Source organism: Trachypithecus francoisi, unplaced genomic scaffold, assembly GCF_009764315.1.
Source record: "Trachypithecus francoisi isolate TF-2019V2 unplaced genomic scaffold, Tfra_2.0 Lachesis_group5, whole genome shotgun sequence".
NCBI classification, from domain to species: Eukaryota; Metazoa; Chordata; class Mammalia; order Primates; family Cercopithecidae; genus Trachypithecus; species Trachypithecus francoisi.
In genome coordinates, this window is record NW_022681470.1 from 57,670,647 (window position 1) to 57,682,964 (window position 12,318).

The window sequence follows — 12,318 nt, forward strand, 5'->3', positions numbered from 1 at the left end:
TATATCTCTTTTCTCTAGGTGCTAACTAACGGAATGCTGTCAGTTTATTTCTTTGCTTCTTGCTTGTCTCTCCTGTCAGAATGCGAGCTCCATGCATGTAGACAGTTTTGTCTGTTGGTTCAAGGCTGTGTTCCTAGTGCCTGGAACACGCCTGCACATCTCAGGCACTCACTACCTACCTATTGAATGAATGATCATCAGGACCATGTCATGATATGAAATAATGTCATAGAATGTGAAGAGTAAAAGGAAGGCTATTGCATTTTATGTATAACAGCTATGTTTTATTAAAGGACTTGCAAAAAAAGGCTAGGAAGAAATACAATAATCATTAATGATAATGATTGTGTTAGAGTAAGTGGATTTTAGATCCTTTTTTCCCCTCCATTTCTTTACTTTTAAATTTTCTATGAACTTTTTTTTTTGAGACAGAGTCTTCTCATGCAATCATAGCTCACTGCAGCCTCAACCTCCTGGCCTCAAGCAATCCCCCCACCTTGGCCTCCCAAGGTTTGCTAGGATTACAGGCATGAACCACTGTGCCTGGGTTTATAAGCTCCTTCCTTCCTTCCTTTTTTTTTTTGAGACAGAGTCTCACTCTGTCACCCAGGCTGAGGTACAATGATGGGATCTCGGCTCACTCTAGCCTCCTGCTTCTGGGTTCAAACAATTCTCCTGCTCCAGCCTCCCAAGTAGCCTGGATTACAGGCGCCCACCAATTTTTAAAATATTTTCAGGAGAGACAGGGTTTCCCCATGTTGGCCAGGCTGGTCTTGAACTCCTGACCTCAGGTGATCCACCCGCCTCAGCCTCCCAAAGTGCTGGGATTACAGGCGTGAGCCACCATGCCTGGCCCCCTATAAACTTCTTTTAAAGGGCAGTTAACAAATAGCAGCAAGCTACCAAAGCACTGGAGCTCAGTAACAAGCTGCCTGTCCTCGGCTACTTCGCTTAACCTTCTTGAGCCTCACTTTCTTCATCTAAAGGATGAAGATGATACTATCTCCTCAGGCTGCCTCACAGATCAAAGGAAATAATCTTGAAAGTACTTTGTAAGCTGTGGTGTTTTAGACAAACATACTGCAGGAGTTTTAGACAACATACCCTCAAGATTAGCTTGTTCCAGGCCGGGCTACCCCCTCCCCATCCTTGTAGCCGTGGAGAGGAGACGGGTGGAGCTGCTCTGGGTTTTCAAAAGGTCAGCATCTGGGCTAAGGCTGGGTGCACTGGCTGTGTGTGATTCTGATTTGCTTCTTGTGACTAATTCTGGGCTTCCTCCTCACCTCTGTCAACCCCTTGGGTGCTTTCTTGGGGCACAGTGTGGGAACCCAGGGCACTTGGGTTGATGAGTGATTTGGGGAGTTCAGCAGAGTGGCAGAGCTCCAAGGGTGGCATTTGGTGATATGACTCAGCCCCACACCACTCTGAAGGCAGAGTGAGGACTCTGGACATTTGTGAGTACGTCTTGCTTGTTAGAACTTACTGGGTCTAACTCCCTGTCCTACCTGGGCCAAGTGGCCACAAGATGTACTTATCCCATCACCCCTAGCCTCAGTCAAAAGGGTCAAATGATGAAAAGACTGGGAAATGCTTGGGATATGAGAGGAAAGGAGAAAGCAATGATGTGAAATCACCCTTCCTCTTCATCATCATGAAATCAAAAAGTATTTATTGAGTGTGTAATTACATCTTCAATGAAAGTGGGTACTGCCTGAAGTTCATATTTACATCCATCACAGGGCTTTAAGGCCAGAAGCTCATTTTGTCCATTCTGAGAATGAGGAGACTGAGGGCCAGAGATGGGAGTCGCTTAAGGAAATAATCACCACTTATACCTGTGTAGCACATTGCAATTTTTTTTTTTTGAGACAGAGTCTTTCTGTGTCACCCAGGCTGGAGTGCAGTGACACGATCTCAGCTCACTGCAACCTCTGCCTCCAGGGTTCAAGCGATTCACCTGCCTCAGCCTTCCAAGTAGCTGGGATTACAGGCACACGCCACCATGTCCAGCTAATTTTTGTATTTTCAGTAGAGACAGGGTTTCACCATGTTGGCCAGGTTGGTCTCAAACTCCTGAGCTCAAGTGATCCACCTGCCTCGGTTTCCCAAAGTGCTGGGATTACAGGCATGGGCCACCACACCCAGTTGCAAATTTTTTAAAAGCAGGCTGGCCATGGTAGCTCACATCTGTAATCCTAGCACTTTGGGAGGCTGAGGTGGGAAGATCGCTTGAGCTCAGCAGTTGGAGACTGGTCTGGACATCATAGTGAGACCCTGTCTCTAAAAAAATTAAAAATGGCCGGGTGCAGTGGTTCATGCCTGTAATCCCAGCACGTTGGGAGGCCAAGGTGGGCAGATCACCTGAGGCCAAGGGTACGAGATCAGCCTGGCCAACATGGTGAAACCCTGACTCTACTAAAAATACAAAAAAACTAGCCGGGCCTGGTGGCAGGTGCCTGTAATCCCAGCTACTTGGGAGGCTGAGGCAGGAGAATTGCTTGAGGTGGGGAGGCGGAGGCTGCAGTGAGCTGAGGTCACACCACTACACTCCAGTCTGGGCAACAAGAGCAAAACTCTGCCTGGAAAAAAAAAAAAAGACAAAGAAAACAAAAATAAATTTGTCAGTTTCGTGTCTGCCCAACTTAAAAATATTTACTATCTTGTTATATTATTTCAAAGACAAAAACCTTTTATACATAATATCTCATTACAATATCCCTCTGAAGTAGGTGTCAAGATAATAGCTAATATTTACCGAGCACAGATGAGAGGCTCTGAGCTAAAGTTCTTACTTTATATATATATTTATATAATATTATTAATCCTCACAATAACTTTATGGGGTATATAATATTACTGTTTCTGTTCTACAATTTAAAAAATGAGTTCTGGAGAGTTTATATAACTTGCCCAAAGCATCTTGCATAAAGAACCTATATTATTATCCCCATTTTAGAGAGGAGAGTCAGAACTCCAAGAGCTCGGTTGACTTGCCAGGATCACACACACTGGGCAGGGTTGAAAATTGTTGCTTCCTGGGTCACAGCTCAACCCACCTTCCATCTTCCACCAGTTTTCTAGTGCCCAGCTAACCTGTTTCTCACTCACTGGTATAAACCAAGTGTGCCAGAGTCAAGGCTGTTGCCCAGCATGGAAATTACCCCACTTCTGTTCTCAAAAAATTAGAATCCCTGTCCTATGGATATGGACAGTAAATTGTTGGGGCATCGGATTGAGAGAGAAATGGGGCTCTTCCCAGGGGTGCTAGGGGCAGGACTGAGGAGAAACCCACCAACCTCAGGGTTGCCTGGTAGTCCCAGCAGTGAGTGAGAGAGCTGGGGGAAAATGGGCTGGGCTTCAATGGGCACAGACCTCAGACAACAGCTGCCAGTGTCTGGGTGGAGACTGTGGTTTGCTCTGGGAGATGTACTAGACAAGGGGTGATTAATTGCTACCCTGCTCTGAAAATGACTGTCTTCATGCTGTGCATGCGACCATTTCTTTCTCTGCTCTGCTTCTGAACAACCTAAAGCAAGCAGATTGTGCCATGGGCTGCTCTTATTCTGGGTCCCACAAACACAGAGTGGCAGGATAAGGAAGGTCACAGGGCACTCTGAATTCCGTTTCTTTGTAGTCAAAGCCTTATTCTTTATATAGCCAATTGTCCCAAATCTTCTTAGGTTTCTTTTTATTTTATTTTCTTTTTCTAAGAGGTGGGGTCTTGCTCTGTTGTCCAGGCTGGAGAGAGTGGCGCAATCGTAGCTCACTGCAGGCTCGAAATTCCAGGCTTAAGCCATACTCGCGCCTCAGCCCAAGTAGCTGGGACCACAGGCACACACACACACACCATCACTCCCGGCTAATTTTTTAAAAATTTGTTTTGTAGACATGGGGTCTCTCCATCTTGCTCAGGCTGGTCTCAAACTCTGGGGCTCAAGCCATCCTCCCACCTCGGCCTCCCAAAGTGCTGGGATTACAGGTGTGAGCCACTGTGTCAAGCCTTTTCAGGTTTAAATTTCTAAAATTATTATTATCATAAAGAGAGAAAATATAATATTAAGAGTGAACTAACTCAAGATCCTGCACCCTAATTGCAATAATTTTCATTTTTGCCCATCCTCTCAACCCTTCTCCACATGGTCACATTTTACATTGCTGTGATCATGTCATGTTCAGCTCTATTATTTTGCAGAACATATTATAAAGTTTCCTGTGCCACTATATAGATTTCATAGTTATCATTTTTAAAGGCATCATTCAGTGTATAGACCACAGTGTAACTAACCATTCTTCCGTGATTAGACATTTATGTTGCTCAGGAACCTCTGCTTTTATAAATATACCGTAACAAACATCATTTCTATCTAGTTTGGGGCTAATTTTGAGTGTCTGTTTCAAACTGAAAAAATTCCCCTACATCCATCACCTTCTTTTGGGTTCTTCCCCCTCACCACCCTGTGTGATTCTATCACCTGTTATGTTCTTTCTCCTTCGAAAGATTGAAACCTCCTCAAAAGCAGTAGCTGTGGACTTGTGGAAAATGCATTTTGAAAAGAAATAGAGTGCACTAGGCTGGGCGCGGTGGCTCACGCCTGTAATCCCAGCACTTTGGGAGGCCAAGGCAGGCAGATCACGAGGTCAGGAGATCCAGACCATCCTGGCTAACACGGTGAAACACCGTCTCTACTAAAAAAATACAAAAAATTAGCTGGGTGTGGTGGTGGGCGCCTGTAGTCCCAGCTACTCTGGAGGCTGAGGAAGGAGAATGGCATGAACCCAGGGGGTGCAGTTTGCAGTGAGCTGAGATCGCGCCACTGCACTCCAGCCTGGGTGACAGAGCGAGACTCCCTCTCAAAAAAAAAAAAAAAAAAAAAAGCATACTTTTTTTTTTAGTGTAAGTGCTTCTTAATAACCATATATAGGCATTTAGGGCACAAACTCCAGTGCCACTAGCTGAGTTCCAGCTCTGCTTCTCACCGTCTTTGAGATCTTAGGTAAGTTATTCACTTACTTTTCCCCTTAGGATCCTCCTCAGATCACAGGAGGAGGGGATGATACTTCTTAAATCATAGAGTTTGTGAGAGGGTGAAATGTGTTGACTGTGACTGTCTGGCACATATTAAGCATTCTATGTTTGCTATAAATTTAGGAGTAAAATTGAATTCTACCGTGGTTGTGGATTTCTCTTCTCTCTCTCTTTTTTTTTTTTTTTGAGACTGTGTCTCACTCTGTTGCCCAGGATGGAGTGCAGTGGCGCGATCTTAGCTCACTGCAACCTCTGCCTCCTAGGTTCAAGCAATTCTCCTGCCTCAGCCTCCTGAGAAGTTGGGATTATAGCCACCCACCACCATGCCCGGCTAATTTTTTGTACTTATAGTAAGGTCGGGGTTTCACTGTGTTGGCCAGGCTGGACTCAAACTCCTGAACTCAGGTGAACCACCTGCCTTGGCCTCCCAAAGTGCTGAGATTACAGGTGTAAATTACTGCACCTGGCTGGATTTCTCTTCTTAAATTCAGTGATTCAACAAACTTTCATTTTGCATTACTGTTGTGCCAGGTAGGGTGCAAGACTGTGGGGCTACAGAAATGAAAAAGATGGCTGGGCCTGGTGGCTTACCCCTGTAATCCCAGCACTTTGGGAGGCTGAGGCAAGCGGATCACAAGGTCAGGAGTTCAAGACCAACCTGACCAATATGGTGAAACCCCGTCTCTACTAAAAATAGAAAAATTAGCCGGGTGTGGTGGTGGGCGACTGTAGTCCCAGCTACTCAGGAGGCTGAGACAGGAGAATTGCTGGAACCCGGGAGGTGAAGTTTACAGTGAGCCGAAATCATGCCATTGCACTTCAACCTCTGTCTCAAAAAAAAAAAAAAAAGAAAGAAAGAAAAAAGAAAAAAGAAATGAAAAAGACTCCCAGCTTTCCTGCAGAGCAACCATGAATAATTTGTCTTCATCCCACACCGAAAAAGAAATGTAAAATGTGGGCTTGTGTGGATCTTTTGTTTTGGGTAAAATATTATTTTCCCTTTCTTATCTCTTTTCCTTGAAATTAAAAACCATGCGGCAAATCGGTGGCTTTTGTATACCTTTGATTTGTGGGGATCAGTTGGTCAGTGTGTCCCCCCAGTGAAAGACTGTGAGGAGACCCAGGACACTTGGTCTCTCTGTCTGGGAATTTCCTACCAGAGCCCAGAGTGCTCTCTGAAATGAGTGAGGCTATGTGCTTAATCCACAGCGATAGTTTTGTGGTGGTGCTATCTACAGACAAAGCCCCAGCACTGGGTGGGGGTTGGATAAGGAAACCTCTCTGATCCCTGTCAGCCGAAAGGTCCCCAAATCCTATGACTGTAGGCCTAGCCTGTTCTCTAGAGACTTGTCTAGTTTATTGCTTAAAATTATTATTTAACATTTAATAAAATGGACCCATCAAAAGACTAGAAGCAGACATTCATCAATTAAAGATCAATCAGGCAAAACAATTTAAAAAACCCATCCATTACTATGAACAAGACCATCAATAGGAGATCAAAGAAAGAGAAATAACTGACAGCACTTATGCAAGTAAAATACACTTATCAGCCCACTTAATACATACTTTGTGACATGTAAGAGCCTGATTCTATGTGGTCCTGTACCAAGAGAGATATGTGCACACATACTTTATGCATTCTCAGAGGTTACAGTCTAAGGAAGACAACAGAGCAGAATTGGCAGAGGGCTCTCCAGAATGCGGTACTAATAGGGAAGTTATTTTTAATATGTAATAAATCAATACGGGTGTCTTTATGGGTTTTTCTCATATCACAAGCTGAATTTGGAAGCTAGATCAGTAAGAAGGTAATTGATCACACCTTATGAAGTTTATTGCTTTTTAACAGTAAAACTCGTTTTAGTAGAAATAGCAAATCGCCTTTTGCAACCTCTAATAAAATAATTGATTCAGGAAAAGATCATCAACGGCTGCTAAAACCATTGGGTGAGAGGCAAGATGTCAACATGTCGCCCCACAGATTACTTCCCAATGAGAAGGGGGAAAATGCAAAATGATGATGGAGGGGTCAGGCTGTCACCATCTGAACCCACTGATCTACTTAGCATTGCTAAAAGAGGACAAACAGACATGACGTGCTTCAGAGTAGGAGCAGGATGAAGCACCCAGCACCACCTGTGAGGTACTTGCCAGAAAATGATAAACCTGAATCTATGCAAGCCTTTGGTGCTAATTTCCATGTTTTAGCAAACATAGGGGTTAGGAGGAGTTAAATGATAACGTGAGGACACAGACAGATAAAACAGAATTTAGGACATTTCATGAGACAACTGACCCAATTTCTTTAAACAAGTCACTGACATGATTTTAAAAGTTGGAGGTTGCAGGGCAGGGAACGATACCAGATTAAAAGAGCCAAATGCCATGTGTAGATCTTACTGGATCTAGATACAACCAAACCAAAATTTTGTTTTATTTTTTTGAGACAGGGCCTCACTCTGTTGCCCAGGCTGGAGTGCAGTGGTGGGATCTCAGCTCACTGTAACCTTGACCTCCCTGGGCTCAGGTGATCCTCCCACCTCAGCCTCCCAGGTAACTGGAATTATAGGAGTGTGCTACCACACCCGGCTAAGTTTTGTATTTTTTGTAGAGACAGGGTTTCTCCATATTGCCCAGGCTGGTCTTGAAGTCCTGAGCTCAAGCATGGAGGCCAGCCCAGGCCTCCCAAAGTGCTGGGATTACAGGTGGGAGCCACTGTTCCTGGGCTCACCAACTTTAAAAGACAGTATGAAGACAACTGGGGAACTTGGAATATAACTGGGTATTAGGTGATATTAAGAAGTGATTGTGATAATGGTCAAGCGATCATATAAGAAAAATGTCCAATTATTTTTAGAGATACATTCTGAAACATTTATTAGTCATATGTCACCATGCCTGGGATTTTCTTTAAGATATTTCACTAAAGAAAAAAATAGTCCCGGTGCAGTGGCTCATACCTGTAATCCCAGCATTTTGGGAGGCCGAGGCAAATGGATTGCTTGAGCTCGGAAGCTCGAGACCAGCCTGGGCAACAAAGTGAGACCCTATCTCTACAAAAAATATAAAAATTAGCCGGGCGTGGTAGCGCATGCCTGTGGTCCCAGCTACTCGGGAGGCTGAGGTGGGAGGACGGCTTGAGCCTGGGAGGCAGAGGTTGAAGTGAGCTGAGATCGTGCCACTGTCATCTAGCCTGGGCAACAGAGCCAGATCCTGTCTCAAAACAACAACAACAACAGAAAAATAAATAAATAAATAAAATAAAAGGAAATAAAGAAAAAACTATAAAAAAGAAAAAATAATATAGGGAAATGTTAATCTTTACTAAATATACTAAATGTAGGTGATGGGTAAATGGGAGTTCATTCCATAGAACTGACTTTTCTACTGAGCCCCGTCTCACCACTGCCCGAGCCCTCAGAGCTATGAGAGCACCTACAACACTTTGGTGCACACATTTTTGAACAAATGAATGAAACTGCATTGACCTAAATGAACCAATTGCAGAGGAGTGTGGACGAGTGTGGGTTGGGGGCAGAGCTCTGAGGAGAGATGGGGAGGAGGTCACACATAGCTGGGTTTATGGAACATTTCAATGGATTTAGACAGCATCTGACCTCAATTAAAACCCTCCTTTCTTCAAAAACACACTCCTTTCTCATCACTTTGAGTATTTTAAGACAAGGCAAAGGTATGAGGTACTAATTTGTTTTTATATAACGCATGCCAAGGCCATAGGCCCAGGCCTGATCACAGGGGGAGATTGGCCTTTCGAAGCCTCAAGTTGTTAAACCACAGGAAGTGGAACTTGGTCGCCAGTAAACAGGTTTGGACCATTTAATTTGTAATTATCATGAGTAAATACTATCATGTTTTTCCTGGGGGTTGGGTGTGAGGAAGAAGCAAAACGTAAAAAAAAAAAAAAAAAAAAAAAAAAGACAATTTGGAAATTTGGAAAACATCTTTTTAAAAAAAAAACCCTGCCATTTTATTGGGTGCTTACTATGTGCAAAGCACAATGCTCAAAAGCATTTTATCTGCATGATTTCATTATCCTCACCACAGTCATGTGAGTGGGTCCTCTCATGCCCATTTTACAGATGAAGAAACTGAGGCCATCTGACTACAAAACACATATTTTAAAAGTTTTCCCCAAATTATGTACCTGAGCCGGGCACTTAACATTCACAGGGTAAATTGATTAAAAAGCCCCAAATGGATCAGGTGCTATTTATTTATTTATTTTTAGATGGAGTCTTGTTCTGTCGTCCAGGCTGGAGTGCTGTGGCGCAATCTTGGGCTCACTGCAACCTCTGCCTCCCAGGTTCAAGTGATTCTTATGCCTCAGCCTCCTGAGTAGCTGGGATTACAGGAGCCAGCCACCATGCCTGGCTAATTTTTGTATTTTTAGTAGAGATGAGGTTTCACCATGTTAGCCAGGCTAGTCTCAAACTCCTGACTTCAGGTGATCTGCCCGCCTTGGCCTTCCAAAGTGCTGAGGTTACAGGCGTGAGCCACTGTGCCCAGCCTGTCAGGTGCTATTTTAGAGGGCACCTCCGGCCCAAGGTCTTTGAAAAATGCAACTGTTATTAGTGGTATTAAATAAAATTTATTGGAGGTCATACGATTTGGACTGACCTCCTGCTCTAGGTTCAACAGAACAAACCAAAATGGTGTCACTTATGCTAAAGTTTCATGCCACCAAAATGAAACTAAATTGTTTATCTGATCTTCTAAGAAAACAGGAGAGAAAGATAATAGCCAAATCCCCAGATAGGCCAGTTTTAGCCAGCATGATAAGAAGTCCCCTCTGCTTTAACCCTTACAAGGAAAGTTAATTGAAGTTACCTGATGCTAACCAGCTGCTTTTTGTTCTGATTCTGCTTTCTTCAGCCCTTTTCTGCCTATAAAGCCAACCTCTTCTGCTCAGCTCATTGGAGCACTTTTTCTCAGTTTTTAGAGAAAAATGCTACCCAGCTTCATAAATCACAAATAAAAGCCAATTAGATCATTTAACTAAATTTGTCATAATTTTGTGTTTCGACAGAGGGACAATAATCATCCAGCCCTCAGACTCCAGTCATGGTGTCTTCACCTCCTGCCAGTGCTTCAGGCTTCCTGAGGTGCAGCCCAGCTGGGACCTGGAAATTCCCGACCCCACACACCACCGCCCACCGGGAAGGAAGCATGGACTGGCAACAAAGTGTCTTTACTGTGTGCCATCTGATTGCAAACAGAACTGGGCTTTCCAAGAGAAACTGAGGATGACAGTGGAGAGCTTTTATCTTGAACCCAGGAAGTGGAGGTTGTAGTGAGCCGAGATCACGCCACTGCACTCCAGCTTGGCGACAGAATGAGACTCCGTCTCAAAAAAGAAAAAAGAAAAAAAAGGAGTGAGAGAATGGCCACAGAGGCCAGGGCATTAGCGCTTGCTGGACCAGGGATGCTGTAGGGAGCTTGGGCTTGTGGTGAGAGAGGGGCCAGGTTTTGCTCTCCCCAAAACAGGGGTCCAAGTCTCCCCAAGCAGGGCCACAGAAAGCGGGGAGTCCCAGGTTAAATTAGAGCCTCCTGGCCACCCCACTTCCCAATCTCTACCCCCCAGCACTTTCACCCTTAGGTTTTCTTCCTCGAGGGCACACAGAGGAGCAGTCTTCTGGCAACTGTCGACCCCTGGGGGTCCTACCCGGGAGAGCGAGTTACAAGCAGGGCAGAGGTCAGGGATAGCGCGTCAGGGGCCAGTGCTCTCCATGGGCAGTGCGAGGTCACGGGCCTGTGGTCCCTGAAATCTTCTGGGAGCCCAGGTGGCCAGGATAGAAGAGCTGAAGAGGAAGGGGGAGGAGGAAAGAGAGAGAGCGAAGGAAAAAAAAAAGTGAAGAAAGAGAGGAGGCGGGTAGGTTAGGAAGAGGACCCTAACTCCCTGGAGAGGACCTGGGAACATTGAGAAACCAGCCCAGGATTGCTGGCGAGGAGGATGCTGGTGTGTCTCTGGGGAGCAGGCTCCTTTCCCATCTCATGCAACTCAAGAGTCTGAGCACCAGGGATGGGCTTGCCCCGTCCTCCAAGCATCTCTCTAGATTCAGTATCCTGGACCCGTTTGGGGGTTTTCTTCCTTTGAAGCAGCTGAGTGAGGCTCTCTGGCTGGACCTCCTAAGTCGGCTGTATGCGTTTCGCATAGCTGCTTACCTGCCTGCAGCCCACCCTGCACTCAATCAGTGGAGAGGGATCTGGTCCACAGAGGCCGAGGCCAACATAGGACAGTGCCCCTCCTGCACCTGCCTCTGGCTGCCAGCTGCAGGATGCGGTCAGAAGAGGAAGTGAGGCCTAGGCCCGAGTCATTCTGGGGTTTCCAGAGAGCTTCTCACTGAGGGCATTGACAGGGCACCGTCTGGGTCTAGGCAGGCCTCCCTCTCCTCATCCCGCCCCTGGAGCAAGGGTGAGGTGAAGGGGAGAGTGGGGAAGTTGAGCCTCCTCCCCCTCTTCCTCTGCCTGGCCAGGGGGCCTGAGGATTGCGAAGCTGGACCAGGATAGCTTCCTCCGGGCAGGGAGAGGGCTGAGTGAGTCCCTCTACTGCGTAGGACAGAGCTTCAGGGTGCGCGCAGCTGCCCAGCTACCATGCAGCTTTTAGAGGCTCAGCTAAGGACATCCAACTCTGCTTCCCTTTCTCCTCCCCAGCAAGAACTTGAAGCTTTTCCCCACTTCCCTTCCACTTCCCAGAAAAGCCCATGTGACTGAAAATGCTTGCCCCTTCAGCCAAAGTGGGAAGGAGAGAGAGCTGATGGGGGCTTAGCGGCCTCTTCCAAATCGCACTTCCTTCATCCCCCTCCATGGGCTGAGCAGTCAGTTTCCAGTGAGGACTCTGGTTTGTGCGTCCATGATGCCTGCTTCTCAGGCCCTTGACCTCTTCCCTCCGCCTTTCACCCACTCTCACCCCACTGCCACAACAGGAGTCTAGACGCCATCGCCCTCACCTGCACTCTGCACTCCTGCCTGCCCATGCTTTCTCCCTACTCCAACCACTCACACGCCATTCATTTTCTAAAGGTCAGTCTGCCCAGTTCATCTCCTGGGTCAACATTTTTCAGCAGTGTGATGGTTAATTTTACATGTCAACTTGGCTAGGCTCAGTGCCCAGATATTTGGTTAAACTTTTTTTCAGATGTTTCTAGAAGGTGTTTTGTTGTTTTGTTTTGTGTGTGTGTGTTTTTAGATGAGATTAACATTGAAATTAGTAGACTTTGAGTAAAGCAGATTACCCTCCAATCTGTGGAAGGCCTGGTTGGAACAAAATC